Here is an 18,206-nt window from a genome sequence, read left to right as displayed (position 1 = left end):
ACCATCTTTCTTCCAGCTAAAGTATTCAAGGTGCCTAGTTATCTTTCTTGCTTTAAAATCTATATCAACTCTTATATTCATCAAATTCTATGTTGCATCTAAGCCACAGTACCATAGGAACATAAATTTAAAGTTGGAAGAGATCAAGTTTAATATGACCTTAGCCAGAAGAGAAGCTGGTATTCTAGAGGTTATTTTTATCCTTGCTTGATATTTCTTTTCTGTTGTTCGGTCATCTTCAGATTGGATGTAATGTCATTCATTCTTTTCTCTCATGAGCTACAGGTTTGATAGATTTTATACATATCACACCTGTATGGGTGGGAAGATGAATAATTATTATTCTAAAAAAATACCAACCAATCTCAGAAATCCTAGTGAACCTCAAAAGAAGGGAGAGCTGATGACCCCTATCAAATTGATGATAAACAAATTTTCATGACTTTTTTCCCCCTCTTTATTTTCCAATTACATTCAAAGATAGTTTTTCAATGTTCATTGTCTTTAAAATTTTTGAGTTACATATTTTTCTACCACCTTCCTTTCTCTTCCCCCCGCCATAACAGCAAACTATCTGATATAGGTTGTACCTTTAAATTATTAACATATTTCCATATTAGTCCTGTTGTAAAAAAAGAATTAAATGTAAGGGGGGAAAGCCATGAGAAATAAAGAAAAAAGCATAAAAGAAGTTTTAAGAAGTGAACATAATATGAGGGCTGTAATTCTATTGGGTCAGTTAAAGGAAGGGTACTTGGAAACAGGGTATGGGTACAAATTGATTATAATTTGATGATGTTTATGGGTCTTGAGAATTGTATTTGTAATGGGAAAATTGGGGGAAAGGTACTTGACCCAGGGTGTCAATATGAATTTATTGTGATATGATGCAGCTAATAAATCAATGAATCAAGTATTGAGAATTGTACTTCTATCTGGACAGATAAAAGGAGCATACTTTTTTTTAGGTTTTTTTTTTTTGCAAGTCAAATGGGGTCAAGTGGCTTGCCCAAGGCCACACAACTAGGTAATTTTTAAGTGTCTGAGACTGGATTTGAACCCAGGTACTCCTGACTCCAAGGCCAGTGCTTTATCCACTGTGCCACCTAGTCGTCCCTAAAAGGAGTATACTTTGACAGAGGGTGTGGATATAAGATAATAATAAGTGGATATAAATAATTGACATGAAAGAGATTAGACCAGGAGAAGAAAACATTAAAGAACTAAAAAAAAAACAGATGAGGTACAAAAAACCTATTATAGTAAGAGAAAGAAGAAAGGATATGAGTACTGAGTAAATCTTAGTCAACAGATTTGACCCAAAGAGGGAATATCAAACATTCCCAAAATGGTTTAGAAATTTATCCTACCCACATGGAAGTGGGGTGAGGAGGGGAAAGAAAAAAGAAGGGAAGGTAGTTGATAAAAGGCAAAGGGAAAGTAAAGAGAAAGTAAAATTTTAAAAAGTGAAATAAAAGGAGAAATGAGAAAGGAGAGAGGGCTGACAGAAGGGAAGGAAGATTGAGAGAGGAAGCAGAAGCAAAACATTGGTGAGGATGGATAAGGGGACAGGAGAGAGAAAAGAACAGAAAGGGGGAGGATAGGATGGAGGGAAATACAGAATTAAGTAATTAATTAACTGCAAATATTAAGAGGATGAACTCACCCATAAAATGGAAGCAGATAGAAGAGTGGATTAAAAACACAGAATCCTATAATATATTATTTAAAAAGAAATACATTTGAAGCAGAGAGATAAATATAGGGTAAAGGTACAAGGGTGAAACTGAATATATTATGCTTCAGGTGAAGTAGAAAAAAAAGATCAGGGGTAGCAAATCTGATCTCAGACAAGCAAAAGCAAAAATAGATCTAATTAAAAGGGATAAGTAAGGAGAAAGACTAAAGCTAGCTCATATATGGATTTGAGAAATTTTGTTAAATACTTCTTCTTTAAAAAATTTAGAAAAGTTTTATTTATTTTTGTTATAGAATTTTTACCCAATATTGCTTCCCTCCTCCCCACCCACCAAAGAAGGCAGTTTGTTAGTCTTTATGTTGTTCCCATAGTATACATTGATCTAAGTTGAGTGTGATGAGAGAGAAATCATATCCTAAAGGAAGAAACATATAGTATGACATATAGCAGAATTACATAATAAGATAACATTTTAAAAAAAAAATTAAAGGTAATAGTCTTTGGTCTTTGTTCAAAATGCACAAATCTTTCTCAGGAAACAAATGGAATTCTCCATTGCAGATATCCCAGAATTTTGCCTGATTGTTGCCCTATTGATATGAGCAAGTCCATTAAGGTTGATCATCACTCCCATGTTGCTGTTAGTGTGTACAGTGTTCTTCTAGTTTTGCTCATCTTGCTCAGCATCAGTTCATACCAATCCTTCCAAGCTTCCCTGAATTCCCATATTCCCATCCCTCCTGGTTTCTAATGTGTTCCATCACGTACATATACCACAGTTTGTTGAGCCATTCCCCAATTGATGGACATTCCCTCAGTTTCCTTTTCTTTGCCACCACAAACAGAGCTGCTATGAACATTTTTATACAGGTAATGGTTTTACTCTTTTTCATAATCTCTTCAGGGTATAGACCCAGTAGTGGTATTGCTAGATCAAAGGGTACACACATTTTTGTTGCCTTTTGGGCATAATTCCAAACTGCTCTCCAGAAAGGTTGGATGAGTTCACAGCTCCACCAACAATGTATTAGTGTCCCAGATTTCCCACATCCCTTCCAACATTGATCAATGTCCTTTCTGATCATATTGGCCAGTCTAACAGGTGTGAGGTAGTACCTCAGAGATGTTTTAATTTGCATTTCTCTAATAATTAGTGATTTAGAACAATTTTATATGACTATGGGTTTTGATAACCTCATCTGTAAATTGCTTCTGTATATCCTTTGATCTTTTGTCAATTGGGGAATGGCTTGTCTTTTTAAAAAAATTGACTCAGTTCTCTGTATATTTTAGAGGTGAGTCCTTTGTCAGAAACACTAGTCATAAAAATTGTTTCAAAATTTGCTACATTTCTTTTGATCTTTGTTACAATGGTTTTATCTGTGCAAAAGCTTTTTAAATAAATGTAGTCAAACTTGTCTAGTTTGTTTTTAATGACATTCTTCATCTCTTCCTTGGTCATAAACTGCTTCCCTTTCCATAGATCTGACAAGTAAACTATTCCTTGTTCTCCTAGTTTGCTTATATTGTTTTGTATGTCTAGATCCTGTATCCATTTAAGCTTATCTTGGTATAGTGTGTGAGGTGTTGATATAATCCAAGTTTCTTCCATACTTACTTCCAATTTTGCCAACAGTTTTTATCGAAGACAGAGTTTTTATCTCAATAGCTGGACTCTTTGGGTTTATCAAACAACAGATGACTATAACCAATTCCTACTATTGCACCTAGTCTATTCCACTGATCCATCACTCTATTTCTTAGCCAATACCAGACAGTTTTGATGACTGATGCTTTATAATATAATTTTAGATCTGGTAGGGCTAAGCCACCTTATTTTGCACTTTTTTCATTAAATCCCTGGAGATTCTCAACTTTTTATTTCTCCATATGAATTTACTTACAATTTTTCCTAACTCATTAAAGTAATTTTTTGGAATTTTTATTGGTAGAACACTAAAAAAGTAGTTTAATTTTGGTAGAATTGTCATTTTTATGTATTTGCTCGGCCTATCCATGAGCAGTTGATATTTGCCCAGTTATTTGAGTATGATTTTATTTGTGTGAGAAGGGTCTTCTAATGGTTTTCAAAAAATTTCTGAGTCTGCCTTGACAAGTAGCTTCCCAGGTATTTTATATTGTCCGAAGTTTCTTTGAATGGGATTTCTCTTTCTAGCTCTTTCTGCTGTATCTTGCTAGTCATATATAGAAATGTTGAGGATTTATGAGGGTTTATTTTATATCCTGTGACTTTGTTAAAGTTGCAGATTATTTCTAGTAGTTTTTAGATGATTTTGGGGGATTCTCTAGGTATAATCATATCATCAGCAAAGAATGAGAATTTTGTCTCTTTCTTCTCTATTCTAATTCCTTTGATTTCTTTTTCTACTCTTATTACTGAAGCTAACATATCTAATATAATATTGAAAAATAGTGATGATAATGGTTATATACTTGTTTTACCCCTGATCTTATTGGGAATTCCTCTAGCCTATCCCCACTGCATATAATGCTTGTTGATGGTTTCAGATATATACTGCTTATTATTCTAAGGAACAATCCATTTATTCCTACTCTCTCTAGTGTTTTTATTAGGAATGGCTACTGTATTTTGTCAAAAGCTTTTTCAGCATCTATTGATATAATCATATGATTTCTCATAGGTTTGTTATTGATACAATTAATTATATTGCCAGTTTTCCTAATATTTCCTAATATGCAACCCTGCATTCCTGGGATAAATCCTACTTGGTCATAATGTATTATCTTAGTGATAACTTATTGTAGTCCTTTTGCTAAGATTTTATTGAAGATTTTTGCATCCATATTCATCAGGGAGATACGTCTATAATTTTCTTTCTCTGTTTTAACTATTCCTTGTTTAGGTATCAGCACCATATTGGTATCATAGAAAGAGTTAGGCAGAGTTCTGTTTTTCACCTATTTTACCAAAGAGCTTATGTAGAACTGGAACCAGTTGTACCTTAAATGTTTGATAGAATTCATTTGTGAATCCATCTGGCCCTGGAGATTTTTTCTTAGGGAGTTCAATAATGGTTTTGAATTTCATTTTCTGAGATAGAGTTATTTAGGTATTTAATTTCCTCTTCATTTAACCTGGGCAACCTATATTTTTGTAAATATTCATCCATTTCATTTAGATTATCAAATTTATTGACGTGGAGTTAGGCAAAATAATTCTGAACTATTACTTTAATTTCCTCCTCATTGGTGGTAAGTTCAGCTTTTTCATTTATGATACTAGCAATTTGGTTTTCTTTTTTCTTTTTTTTAATCAAATTGACCAGAGGTTTATCAATTTTATTGTTTTTTTTCATAAAACCAGCTCTTTGTTTCATTTATTAGTCCAATAGTTTTCTTGTTTTTGATTTGATTAATTTCTCCTTTAATTTTAAGAATTTCTAACTTGGTACTTAACTCAGGGGGTGGTTAATTTGTTCTGTCTCTAATTTTAGTTGCATATTTAATTCATTGAGTCCTTCTTTCTCTAATTTATTCATATAAGCATTTAAAGATATATTCCCTGTAACAGCCACCTTGAGTATATCCCATAGGTTTTGGTATGTTGTAATTAATTCTTTCTAAAATTTTTTGTTTGATCCACTCATTCTTTAAAATGAGGTTATTCAGTTTCCAATTAGTTTTGGGTCTAACTCTCCATGACCCAATATTGCATGTGATTTTTATTGCATTATGATCTGAGAAAGATGTATTCACTATTTCTGCCTTCCCGCAATTGATAATTAGCTTTTTATGTCCTAGTACATGGTCAATTTTTGTGTAAGTGCCATGTACTGCAGAGAAAAAGGTATATCCCTTTCTATCCCCATTCAAGTTCCTCCATAGGTCTATCATGCCTGGGGTTTCCGATAATCTATTTACCTCCTTAACTTCCTTCTTGTTTATTTTATGCTTAGATTTATCTAAATCTGAGAGTGGGAGGTTGAGGTCTCCCACTAGTAGAGTTTTGATGTCTATGTCTTCCTGTAACTCCTTCAACTTCACCTCTAAGAATTTGGATGTTATACCATTGGGTGCATACATATTTAGTACTGAAATTATTTTATTGTCTATGGTATCTTTTAGGAGGATATAATTTCCTTCCTTATCTCTTTTAACAATATCTATTTTTGCAGCTACTTTGTCTGAGATAAGGATTGCTACTCCTGCTTTTTTCACTTCAGCTGAAGCAAAATGTATTTTGCTCCAGTCTCTTACTTTTACTCTATATGTATCTCTCTGCTTCAGATGAGTTTCTTGTAAGCAGAATATTGTAGGATTCTGGTTTTTAATCCACTCTGCTATTTGCTTATGTTTTAAGGGAGAATTCATCCCCTTCACATTCAAAGTTATAATTACTAACTCTTTATTGCCCTCTATGTTATCTTCCCTCTGCTTGTATTTCCCCCTTTTTTTCCCTTTATCCATATTCCCCAGTATTTTGTTTCTGAATACCACCACCTTCAGTTTGTTTTCCCTCCTATATCCAACCCCCCTGTCTCTTTTTTCCCCTCCTTTCCCTTTGCTCCTTCTTCCTTCCCTTCCTTCTGTAGATTCCCCCCCTTTCCTACCCCTCCCCTTTTCCCCTTTCAACACTTTAAAGGTAAGGTAATTTTCTCATCTGTGTCTATGTCAATTTAAAGTCAATTTGATGAGAGTAAGATTCAGGTTGTTCTTACCTTCTCCCTTCTTCCCCTCTATTGCTATAAGTCCTTTTTACCTCTTAATGCAATGAGATTTACCCCATCTAGTCTCCTCCATCCTCCCATCTCTTTACTGTCCTCCTTTTAAAGGAGGTATTGTTTTTAAATCATTCTATCTGAGTCACAGAAAGGTCATGAGTGTCCATCACTTCTGGCTATTCTCTCTAATAGAATTATAATTATTGAGAGTTATCAGAGTCCTTCTCCCAGGTAAGGATATATCTAGTTTCATCATATTGGATTACAGTTTCTTGAATAAGTCATGCTTGTCCATATCTTCTGGCTAATTAAATTTTCTCTAACAGAGTTACAGTTCTCAAGAGTTGTTAAAGTCTTTCTTCCAGGTAGGGATATTGCCAGTTTCATCTTATTTGAAAAGAGTTTTGCCCCTTCCCCCCCTTTATAAATTTACCTTTAAATTTACCTTTTCATGTGTCTCGAGTCTCCTGTTTGAAGTCCAAATTTTCTATTAAGCTCTTCTCTTTTCATCAGGAAAAGTTGGATGTCTCCTATTTCATTAAATATCCATCTTTTGCCCTGGAATAGAAGGCTCCGTTTTGCCAGATAATAGATTCTTGGGTACATTCCAAGCTCCCTTGCTTTTTGGAATATTGCATTACAGGCCCTTTGTTCCCTTAATGTTGATGCTGCCAAATCTTGAGTAATCCTTACTGTGGCTCCTTGGTATCTAAACTGTTTCTTTCTGGCTGCTTGTAGGATTTGCTCTTTTATCTGATAGTTCTGGAATCTGGCTAGCTACAATATTCCTTGGTGTTTTCATTTTGGGATCCTTTCCTGGAGGGGATTGATGTATTTTTTTATAACTATTTTGCCTTCTGATTCCATGATATCCAGTGATATTCATCACTAAATCCTGTAATATTGAGTCCAGGCTTTTTTTTTGCTCTTCAAAGTTTTCAGGAAGACCAATAATTTTTAGGTTATCTTTCTTTGATCTATTCTCAAGGTCAGTGGCTTTGCTGAAGAGGTATTTAACATTTTCTTCTATTTTTTCAATTTTTTGGTTTGGTTGAACAAATTTTTGTTTCCTCATGAAGTCATTGGTTTCCATTGACTCCATTTTTTTTAGGGAAGTATTTTCTTCATTTACTTTTTGCAACTCCTTTTCCAATTGGTCAATTCTATTTTTGTAAGAGTTTTCCCTTTGATCATTTGAGGGTTTTTTTAAGTTTTTGGTTTTTTTTTGTAAGGTAATTGGGCTAAGTGGCTTGCCCAAGGCCACACAGCTAGGTAATTATTAAGTGTTTGAGGCCGGATTTGAACTCAGGTACTCCTGACTCCAGGGCTGGTGCTCTATCCACTGCGCCACCTAGCTGCCCCTTCATTTGAGGTTTTGAGAGAATTATTTCTTTTTTGCATTTGTCCAATTGTATTTTCCAAGGATTTGTTTTCTTGTTGCAAGGTATTAATCTTCTCTTGGTTTTCTTTTCCCAAATTTTCCAAATGATTTTTAAACTCCATCCTGAATTTCTTCAAGGAAATCTTTCTGACCAAATCATATTCTCCTCAGGGGTTCTACATCTTCCTAGTTAGGGTCTTTTCTTTCTAGGAATTTTTCTATGTTTCCCCCCCTTTCTGGTGGCCTTTCTTTATTTTCCTATGATGTTGTGTTGGGGGAGGGGCCGGTTCACAGAGGTTTGATGTTGGGATCCCTAGAGGCTTTACTCACTCAGTGTAGTATCTTCAGCTGGCCAGTAGGGATGCTGGAGGCTTTGCTCCCTGACTGTAATATCTCCTCCGGTCCAGTAGGGGTGCTAGAGGCCTGAACCTTCTCTCCAGCCCTTCCTGCAAGTCCCAGATTGAGTCCCCCGGCCACGCCTCCACTCTCTGGTTGTTTCTCAGAGTGAAGTGGCTCCCACAGTGAACCCCCCAGGGCTGACCTTAGATGAGTCAGCTCTGGCCCCTCCCCCACCGGCTGTGTGCACTTGAACTTGCCACACCCCGGTCCCCAAAGACAGACCTTGAAGTAACTGTTCTTTTCTCACTTCTCTGTCTAGGTTTTGTCAATACGACTTCCATTAAGAGGTTTGTTTCATATTCTTTATGAGGGAAGATGAGGAGACCTGAGCAGAGGGACTGTCTTCTCTTCACCATCTTAACCAGAAATCCCCCTGAATACTCTTTATAATTCCCTTTAATTGGGGAATGGCTTTAAAAAAGCTATGCTACATGAATATTGGAGAGTACTATCTTTTTGTAAGAAATCTGAGGCTCAGTGAACAGAACCAGGAGAACATTATTCACAGTAACTTTGTGAGATGATTAACTATGATGGAAGTAACTTCTCTCAGCAGATTAGTGATCAACAATCTTGAGAGACCTGTTAAAGGCAAGTATCATCCACATCCAGAGAGAAAACTATGGATTCTGAATGCAGAGCAAAGCAGATTATGTTCGCTTTCTAAAACTTCTTTTATGGTTTTTGCATTCTTTCTCATGACTTTCCCCCCCTTACCTCTAATTCTTCTTTTACAACACGATTAATATGAAAATATGTTAAATACGATTTTAAAGGTCCAACCTATATCAAATAGTTTGCTGTCATGGGGGGAGAGAAAAGGCAGGGTGGTAGAAAGTGTGGAATTCAAAAATTTTCAAGAAGATGAATGCTGAAAAACTATCTTTGCATATAATTGGAAAATAAATAAAGGGGAGGAAGTCATAAAAATTTGTTTATCTTTCGTCTTATAGGAGTCATCAGCTTCTTCGTCTAACATTCACTAGGATTTCTGAGATTAGCTCATATTTTTTAAGAATAATAATTTTTCATCTTGCCACCCATACAGGTGGGTTATGTACAAAACTTATTGAACCTGTGTCTCATGATAGAATAGAATGAATAGCATTACATCCAGCCTAAAGATGATTCAACAACAGAAAAGAAATGTCAGGGATAAGAATGACCTCTAGAATACCAGCTTCTCACCTGGCTAAGGACAGTTCTCAGATTTCATATTGCAATGGTGGATAGATTACCTTGACAAAGGTCTCATAACCACGTATGCGTATATATTACATTAATACATAGACATATATATACATATACATACATATACATATATATACATATACATATATATATATACCAACACACACATAAAGATACACAGTTCATTAAAGAACCCTGAGGTTTCTCTGAAACCATCCTCTTCATTATTTCTTAAAACACCATCATAAACCTATGGAGCAACTTATTTCAGTCATTCTGCAACTGTTGGGCATACCTTCAATTTTCAGTCTTCCAATCTTCCAATGAAGAAGAGTTGTTAAAAAATGGTGTTGTATTTTGAATGAATTATTTTTTTTCTTTCTTTAATTTTTGGGGCACTAGACTTAGTGGCAATATTGCTGAGTCAGAGTATGTATGGTTTAAAAACTTTGGGAGCATAGCTCTTAATTGTTTTCCAGCTCTGTGTTGATATATCTGTTTTTCCACAGCCCAGCATTTGTCTTTTCCCTTTTTGTCATATTCTTCATCAGTCTGATAGATGTGACATGGCATATGAGTTGTTTGAATTTGTATGTCTCTAATTATTATAAACAAATCAATTTTAACATAGCTATTGATAATTTGAATTTCTCTATCCTAAAACTGCCTATTTATATGCTTTGATTTTATAATTAGACTACAATTCTTATTCTTATGAATTTGAAATTTTATGCCTCTCTCATTTTAGGGAGAATAGATTTGTATTTTGTGATTATATCTTTTAAAGTAAATATGTTTGTGTAAAATTTAAAACTCATTATTTATTGATTGAGGGAGGGGCATAGAGTATATTATCCCAACTTCCTCAAGAATAACCCTGCTCAAATCTCTTTTTAAAATGAGCATCAGGTGCAAAATCATATCTCATCAAACATTTTCCTGCCAGATTCAAAACCTTGTCAGATAAGGAGAATATGAAAAATAAAAAGATGTCAGGTAAGGAGAAGATGAAAAAAAAAGAAAAAACAGCAGCAAGAAATTTTAACATTTTTATAATAGCCATAAAACTTAACTACAGGTTCTGATTTTTTGAAAGGAATTATTTTAGAAGGAAATAGAATCACAGTAACATTTTCCTCCCAGTGAGAATTATAACAATAGAATTAAAATATATTTAACTCTTTAGAGAATACTGGTCTATCTGGATATGTGTTCTCATATCATTGACTCAGGATTACTCAGTGGCAAAAAGTCTTTACATAAATTCTAATGTTGTAATTTCCCTAAACTAATTAAGTTTAAAATACAGATAGCTATATATACATAAATGTATATATATATATATATATACATAAATATATATATATATATATTTTGTACACACACACATATGAGAGAGAAAGAGAGAGACAGAGATCTAACCCCTATCTCACTTTAACTTCTGGAATCTGCACTTTGGGAGTCAGAAAATCTGCTTGGTAATGATAATTTTTAATATTTATAGTAATATTCTCTGATTTGGGACAATTGCATCATCCAAAATCGGAAGAAGAGATCTTTTGAATAAGATTTATTCAAAATGGAAAGAAATAAGGATGGGGATGCCCTTCTACTTGTTCTCTCCACTTAATCAGTGAAGTTTGTTTGGGTTATGACACATTTAAAGAAAGGAACAGAAAGTTACAATTTGGGATTGGTGAGAAATAAAAGGAATACTTCTAAATAGAGGAATCTTCCTCTCCACAGTCAAATAGGTGGGGTTCTGTAAATCAACAGCAGGTGGTGCTGTGAGGTCAAGCTGCTCCCACTCTCAAGATCTCTTCACATCTCTCAGACAGGTATGACCAGATCCCATCAGGGTCATTTTGTCTTCCAATCTAATTCTATCTCTTCTTGGCAAAAAAAGAATTGATCATCTTCACTTCCCCATGCATTCTAATTTTCTTTTAGTACCTTATAAATCATCCAGCTTCTCTTTTTCCTTTGGTGAAGGGTTAACTATGTAAACTTCATGAGAATTCACTTAAAAACTATTAAAATGACTCTACCCCCATGCCATAAATAATGTTATCTCTTTTCCACATTCATGTGACTCAAAAGACTACATATTCATATCATGAAGTACATTTACTGAATGGTGAAGGAGAATTATATTAGGCAATTCCATCATATCAAAATCACTGAGTGGAAAATGAAGTAGTCTTACCCTATGGTGAATGGGCAACCACATCCTGACTTCTCTAGGGCGGCCTTTGGTTACATGACCAATTTGAAGGTAACACTAGGTCACTTGAAGTTCTCACTGCTTCTAAATCAACTTTTCTTCACCATGGGGCAGAGGTTATCTGAACCTCTTCTAGTATATATTACAAAATAAATTGACTTTTATTTTGTTAAATTTTTATAGCTTTTTATGTCAACTTATTAATGTAAATATCCCTTCCTGTCCCCTATCCAAAGAGTCCTCCCTTATTGCAGAGAGAATTTTTAAAAGGGAGAGAAACAAAAAGCACCTCAGAAAAAGGAACTAGGTCTCCAACTAAGTATGATAGTATATGTGATATTGTATCCCTGAATTCTATTGTCTCTGAAAAGAAGGGAGAGAGGTCCATTTTCTCAACTCCCCTCCAGGGCCAAGCTATGTAAACATTATAATTGTTTCAATTTCAGCTTATTTTTTTTTTCATTTAGGGAGTCACAGCATTGTGTATATCAGAGCTTTCTTGGTTCTGCTTATTTCATTTTTCATCAGTTCTTATAAGACTTCCCATAGTTTTCTAAATTCTTCACATTTTTAAGATGTAATAATATTTCATTATATTCTTGTAGAACAATTTGTTTAGCTATTCCCTGTTTTGTTTATGCTTCTTAGCTACCACAAGAGGTGCTACATTAAATATCTTTGATGAATATGGGACCTTCTGTCTTTGATATTGGAGTAAAAAGGTCTGAATATATTCATGATCTTTTTTTAAACATAATTCTAACTTAACTGTCTTTATTTTAAATGTTCCACTTTGGAAGAAATTACATACTTTTTTTAGTTCTTCCATTTATATTAATTTCCTGAGATTTTACAATATATTTGCATTTCTTTGATCCTTTCAAAATAGGACTAATGCAGGAGAATTAAGAGAAATGGAAACCTAGAGCAAACATAAGTAGTTTTAAATATAAATTATATTAGATCCATAATATACATAATAGAATAATTTTCAGGAAAATTCTAAGATCTTAAATGTTGGGGAAAGTATTCATTGTTTGATTAAACTCCAAAGAAAACCAGAAAGCATTCTGGCATCAGTTAAGTATAAATCTACATCATGCAACATATGCTAATATAAACTTAAAATGGATACTTGATAGATATGAAATATTTGTTATAAAGCAAATCAGAAGAAAAGAAATGAAATAACTTTTCCAAGTATTGATAGGAGAATTAATAACCAAAGAAGGAAAAGAGAATCAGAACTGATCCAAATGGTCAATTCTCATCCTATCAGTTTAAAAAGGTGGAAAACCAGTGTACTTAAAATTAAGATAAAAATTAACTCAGGGAAAAATCATTATAGACATTTCTCTGATAAGAGTCTAATATCCAAGTTATATAAGAAACTAATTAATGCATTATTCCCAAACTGGGAAACAGTCAAAATAAAAAAAAGCCCTATAGAAGAAATTCAATTAAAAAAATCATATAGGACAAAACAGAGAAATCTCTAATCATTAGATAAATTCCAGTAAAGCAACTTTCAGATTCAAGGAAGCTTTGAACATTACGTGGTGACTGTAGGTAACACCTAAAAACTCATTAATTTGGATTCCCCTACAAATCTGACTATTAAAACTGGGTAATCCTCATATTACCTAGTGGGGAAATTTTACATATTAAATTCATTATAGACTTTAGACAAAAGGGTACAAAGAGTAGAACTAGGATGGTAGAGTAAAAGGAAGTCATGCAGCCCAGATCCCCTCTGCAAACTTCTCCTAACATATCTAGAATACATGCCTTATTGGATATTGTTAGAGAAAAAGAATAACTCTAAAACATCTACAGGCAAAGTTTCAAAAAAAACATAGCTTGGGTATAAACTCAAATAGAATTTCTGGGTGAAGTAAGAGTTAAAATAATTTAACCATGTTTTTATAAATAGAATGAGAATGCTTGGGGAGGGGGAAGTGGAAAAGAAATGAAAGTTGTGGAAGAAAGAATTGGAAAGAGAATTAACATCTTAGCATAAAAGAAACACATTCCCTGAAAGTTAGAATGAATCAAACAGAAACAATGACACTATGATACAAAAGAAATATTAAAATTAAATATAAAAGAACAGTAGAAGAAAATGTAAAGTATCTCAGCAAAAAAACCCAACAGATTTGAAAATCAGATTAAGAAGAAAAAAATTAAAAAATCATTAGATACTCTATCAGAATGTTATGACAAAAGAGGGAGCCTAGACATATTTCAAGAAATTATAAAAAAAATAAATAGAAGCATGTTTAGTATGCTTTTATCTACTATCCATAGCAAATGGTATCCTTCTCTAGGTCAGGTGGGGAGGAAGGGAGAAAAAAATAAAAATAAGAAGCACACAGTTGAGAAGAAAAGAAAACTCAAAAGGAAACATAAGAAAAGGAGAGTAGTTTTGAAAAAAATGTAGGATGTTACATAGTTTTTCAAAATAAAAGTTAACTAAGGGTGGCTAGGTGGCACAGTGGACAGAGCACTGGCCCTGGAGTCAGGAGTACCTGAGTTCAAATCCATCCTCAGACAATAATTACCTAGCTGTATGGCCTTGGGCAAGCCACTTAACCCCATCTGCCTTGAAAAAAACCTAAAAAAAAAAGAAAAGAAGTTAACTATGAATAGGGTTCATAATGAATCTTTTTGAGTGCAATGTGTACATGATATGTTTTTTGAGGGGTCTTTTTTATTTAAGTTCAAAATGAGTAAATAATTTTTTAATTAAGAAAACTCAATCTGCACATAATAGAGATAAGTTTTATTTGCAGTCCTATTTTTTTGTTCTAGGTTGTATATTTTATTCTATGTCATATACTTGTCCATTTCATTTGCTTTAATGTCTATTTGTTAAGTGCAGGATTTGAAAAATAATATTAAAAGCAATCCACTAATTCCCTCTGGAATATTTATTAAATGTATTATACATCCTAGGTTTTTCAAGGTGTGACTTATTTAATCCTGGTCAGGGAACTGACAGGATGATTGAAAGTTTTCTAGGTATAAGATTACTGAATATACTCTCCAGGATGGTAACAAGGTGAAGAAGGTGCTGTCTGAACCATAAACACTGGCTGAAATGTAATATGCCAATTTTATTCCCACAGAACAGCAACAATTAGCAGAATTCTGTACCTAGCCAAGAAAAAAATAAATTCAAATTGCAAGAAAAAATGTAAATGCCAATAAATAACCTGATCTTGGATATGAGAAAAATAATTATAAGGACTTTAGTGGATAGAGTATTGGCCTTGGAGACAGAAGGATCTGAGTTCAAATCCATCCTCAGACATTTGGTCCCTCTACGACTCTGAGTAAGTCAACTTAACCTCGATTGCCTCCATGAATGAATGAAAGAAAAGTAATTGCAAAGAAAATAGATAAACTGGCATACACCTACAATCCCTGATTTTAGAGAGTGAGATTGATGGATGACTGACTTCAAGAGTTCAGAGCTTCACTAGAGCTGAAGTCGATCAAACTTTTGAGCTAAATCTGGCACCAATACAGTAAATTCCTAGAAGTGATGGGTCACCAGGCTGCCCAAGGAGGGGTCAACTGACTCAAGTCAGAAATGGAGAAGATCAAAGCCTCCACTCCAGTCAGAACTGGGATTGGACTTGTGAGTGGATGCTGTACTTTCAGCCTAGGAAAGATAGAGAGATCCATTCTCACAAAAAGGGGGAGGGGAGAAAGAGAGAGGAGAGAGGGAAGAGGAAAAAGAAAACATACACAAAGAATATCTTCCTTAAGTGTGATCTTCTTTCATTTGTAATGCCTTGTTCTTTCCTCATTCATTTTTCACTTTCTGTTTTCTGAGCAAGTAATTTCCAAGAAAATACATAACAAATATTTGTAAAATCTGTAATTATTTACCCTGACATCCTTTAGCATTTTATTTTGTTGTCCAAGAAAGCCCCAAATTTAGAGAGAAAAAAAGTGCAGACCCTTTTAAACAATTTGGGTGTCTCTAGGGCAAAGAACTGTGTTGATTATTCCCATAAAAATGCATGGGCAAAGTGCAGACAGACAAGATAGTTATTGGAAGGCTTGCAGACAAAAGAGGTGTTATGTGTAGTACAACTATTCACTGCAAAAGGATTGTTTAAGTGGAGATGACTGGTTGACATTAGCACAAGAGGGAGCCTTCATACTTAAATAAAAGCTGGCTGCCTCGGAAACCCCTCCATCTGTTGCTGCTCATCAGTTGACTCCCAGTGTTCTGACTGGGCTAATTGAAAACACGTATGGATGCATCCCACATGTTCACTTTGGAATCACCCAGGGTTTGTTCTCATATAAGAATGGTTTCAGATGGAGTCACTACTCTCTTACTTACTGGGGATTTTCTAACTAGCTTTTTATATACCCCTTTTATTTCTGAAGTTGAGTCCCAAGAGTACCACTCCCCCTGAAACACTGCATACTCTCTCTCTCTCTCTCTCTCTCTCTCTCTCTCTCTCATATTCCTTTATCCTAATTAGAAACATCTTTTGTGTAACATTTGTTAACTTGTTCAGCTCATGACTTTACCTTTAAAGTCAAGAATTGAGAGTAATGCCTGGGACCTTCCCTGTACAGGGACTTTAAAATGGAAAATGGCTATTTATTCAGCAGCATTTCCTTGCCCTTTCTTTAGAGTGCAGCTACACTATTGACAAAGAGAGTGACAAAACAGCCATTTTCCATTTCTCTAGCCAGAGTCTCTTCCAATCCTTCCACCAATTCATCAAGCATTTAAGTACCTACTATGTGTCTGCTGACGTTGAGAAATTAAGTACAAAGAATGAAACAGTTTCGCTTTCAAGTGACCTTGTATTCCAATGGGAAAGACAATAAGTTCATACAAAAATATATCCTGCATTAATATAACATTAATAAAAATATATGCAAAATAATTTTGGGGAAAGGCTCTAAAAGCTGGAAGTAATTGGGAAAGGCTTCATGAAGAGAAGATGGCATCTAAGCTATATCTTAGAGGAAGAGACAATTGAGGTAGTAAGAGAGAAGGCGCCTTCAGAGTTTGGGGAATAACCAGTACAAAAGCAGACTATGGGCCGAACGATGTCTTTTAAGTGACCAGAAAATGTGTTTGAGGATTAGATTTTGTGAGGGCTTTTAAAATTAAATAGACAAATTTGTATAATAATTGATCCTATTTGAAAAGGAAGCCTTTGGATTCTGTTGAATAGTGGATTTATATGATCAGATCTTCACTTAATGAACTAACTTTAGCCACGGTCTATAATATGACCTGGCAGGGAGAACAGTTAGGAATTCCTGCTTCTGTGTCATAACAGTTATCTAGGGTAACAGTGATGGCTCAGACAAGTTTGTTTTATTTCACTTTATTCCAAGAGTTTTCTGGTACCCTTAGGTAAATTGCAAATATGGGTTTTCTCTGCTACTGCCTCAAATTTCTATCATTTATATTTCACCATATTAGTTGTCTCAGCACCATAGTTCCATTTAACCACTTAACGAAGGAATATTTACTTCATATGGAGAGCTAGTTGGTACAGTGGATAGAGCACCAACCCTGAAGAAGACCTATGGAACACAGGAAGACCTGTGTTCAAATTTGACCTTAGACACTTGATGCTTAATAACTGTGTGACCCTGGACATGTCACTTAACCCTGATTGCCTTGCATCCAAGGCATCTCCAGTCATCCTGATCCACACCTGGCCACTGGCTCCAGAAGACAAAGTGAGGCTTGTGACTTTGCACAATACCTCTTACTCAAATCCAATTCATGTGCGTGTCATGGCATCACCTTCCTGATGTCATGGTCTTCTGGAACCACATGGCAAAGAACTGGAAATTAAGTGAATATCCATCAATTAAGGAATGGTTTAATAATATTAAAAGTAAATAATATATAAATTAAATTAATTAAATAATTAAATAATATATAAATATAGAATATAAATAATGGAAAGTAATAAAATATATGTGATGGAACACTATTGTTCTTTTAGAAACCAGAAGGACTGGGAATTCAGGGAAGCCTGGAAGGATTTGAATAAAATGATGCTGAACAAAATGAACAGAACCAGAACATTGTACACCCTAACAGCAACATGGGGGCAATGATAATCTTAATGGACTTGCTCATTCCATCAGTGCAACCATCAGGCACAATCTGGGGTATCTGTTATGGAGAATACCATCTATATCCAGAGAAAGAATTGTGCAGTTTGAACAAAGGCTTTAGTCTATTTGGACTATTACCTCTAATTTTTTTAAAAAACTGTTATTATGCAATTTTGCTGTTTTTGTTTTATTTTTGCAATTGCTAGATTGCTTTATTTTCCTTCCTTAAGGATATGATTTCTCTCTCATCACATTCAACTTGGATCAATGAATACCATGGAAACAATGTAAAGACTAAAAGACTGCCTTCTGTGGGAGGAAAACAAGATTGAGGGGAAAATTGTAAAATTCAAAATAAATAAATTTAAATTTATAAATTAAAATAAGTAATAAATTTAAAAGGTAAATTTAAATAAAAAATAAATAATAATAAATAAATTTTAAAGTTAAAATTTTTTTTAAAAAGGGCAGACCACAAAACAACAGCAAGAA

The 18,206-nt window shown here is 34.2% G+C and overlaps 1 long non-coding RNA gene across 1 annotated transcript in view; it reads right to left on the bottom strand.

Annotated features, from left to right (window-relative positions):
* Positions 1 to 211: 211 nt before the first annotated feature.
* The window catches only part of LOC141516068 (uncharacterized), a 77,321-nt gene continuing 59,326 nt past the window's right edge, over positions 212 to 18,206 (bottom strand). Inside the window, exon 3 of the long non-coding RNA XR_012476601.1 lies at positions 212 to 312. This is a non-coding gene — a long non-coding RNA (uncharacterized LOC141516068). The remainder of the gene's footprint in view (positions 313 to 18,206) is intronic.

This window comes from Macrotis lagotis, chromosome 3 (genome assembly GCF_037893015.1).
Source record: "Macrotis lagotis isolate mMagLag1 chromosome 3, bilby.v1.9.chrom.fasta, whole genome shotgun sequence".
Lineage (NCBI taxonomy): Eukaryota > Metazoa > Chordata > Mammalia > Peramelemorphia > Peramelidae > Macrotis > Macrotis lagotis.
The sequence above is the reverse complement of the archived record's forward strand: the minus strand, read 5'-3'. Positions and strand labels throughout refer to the sequence as shown.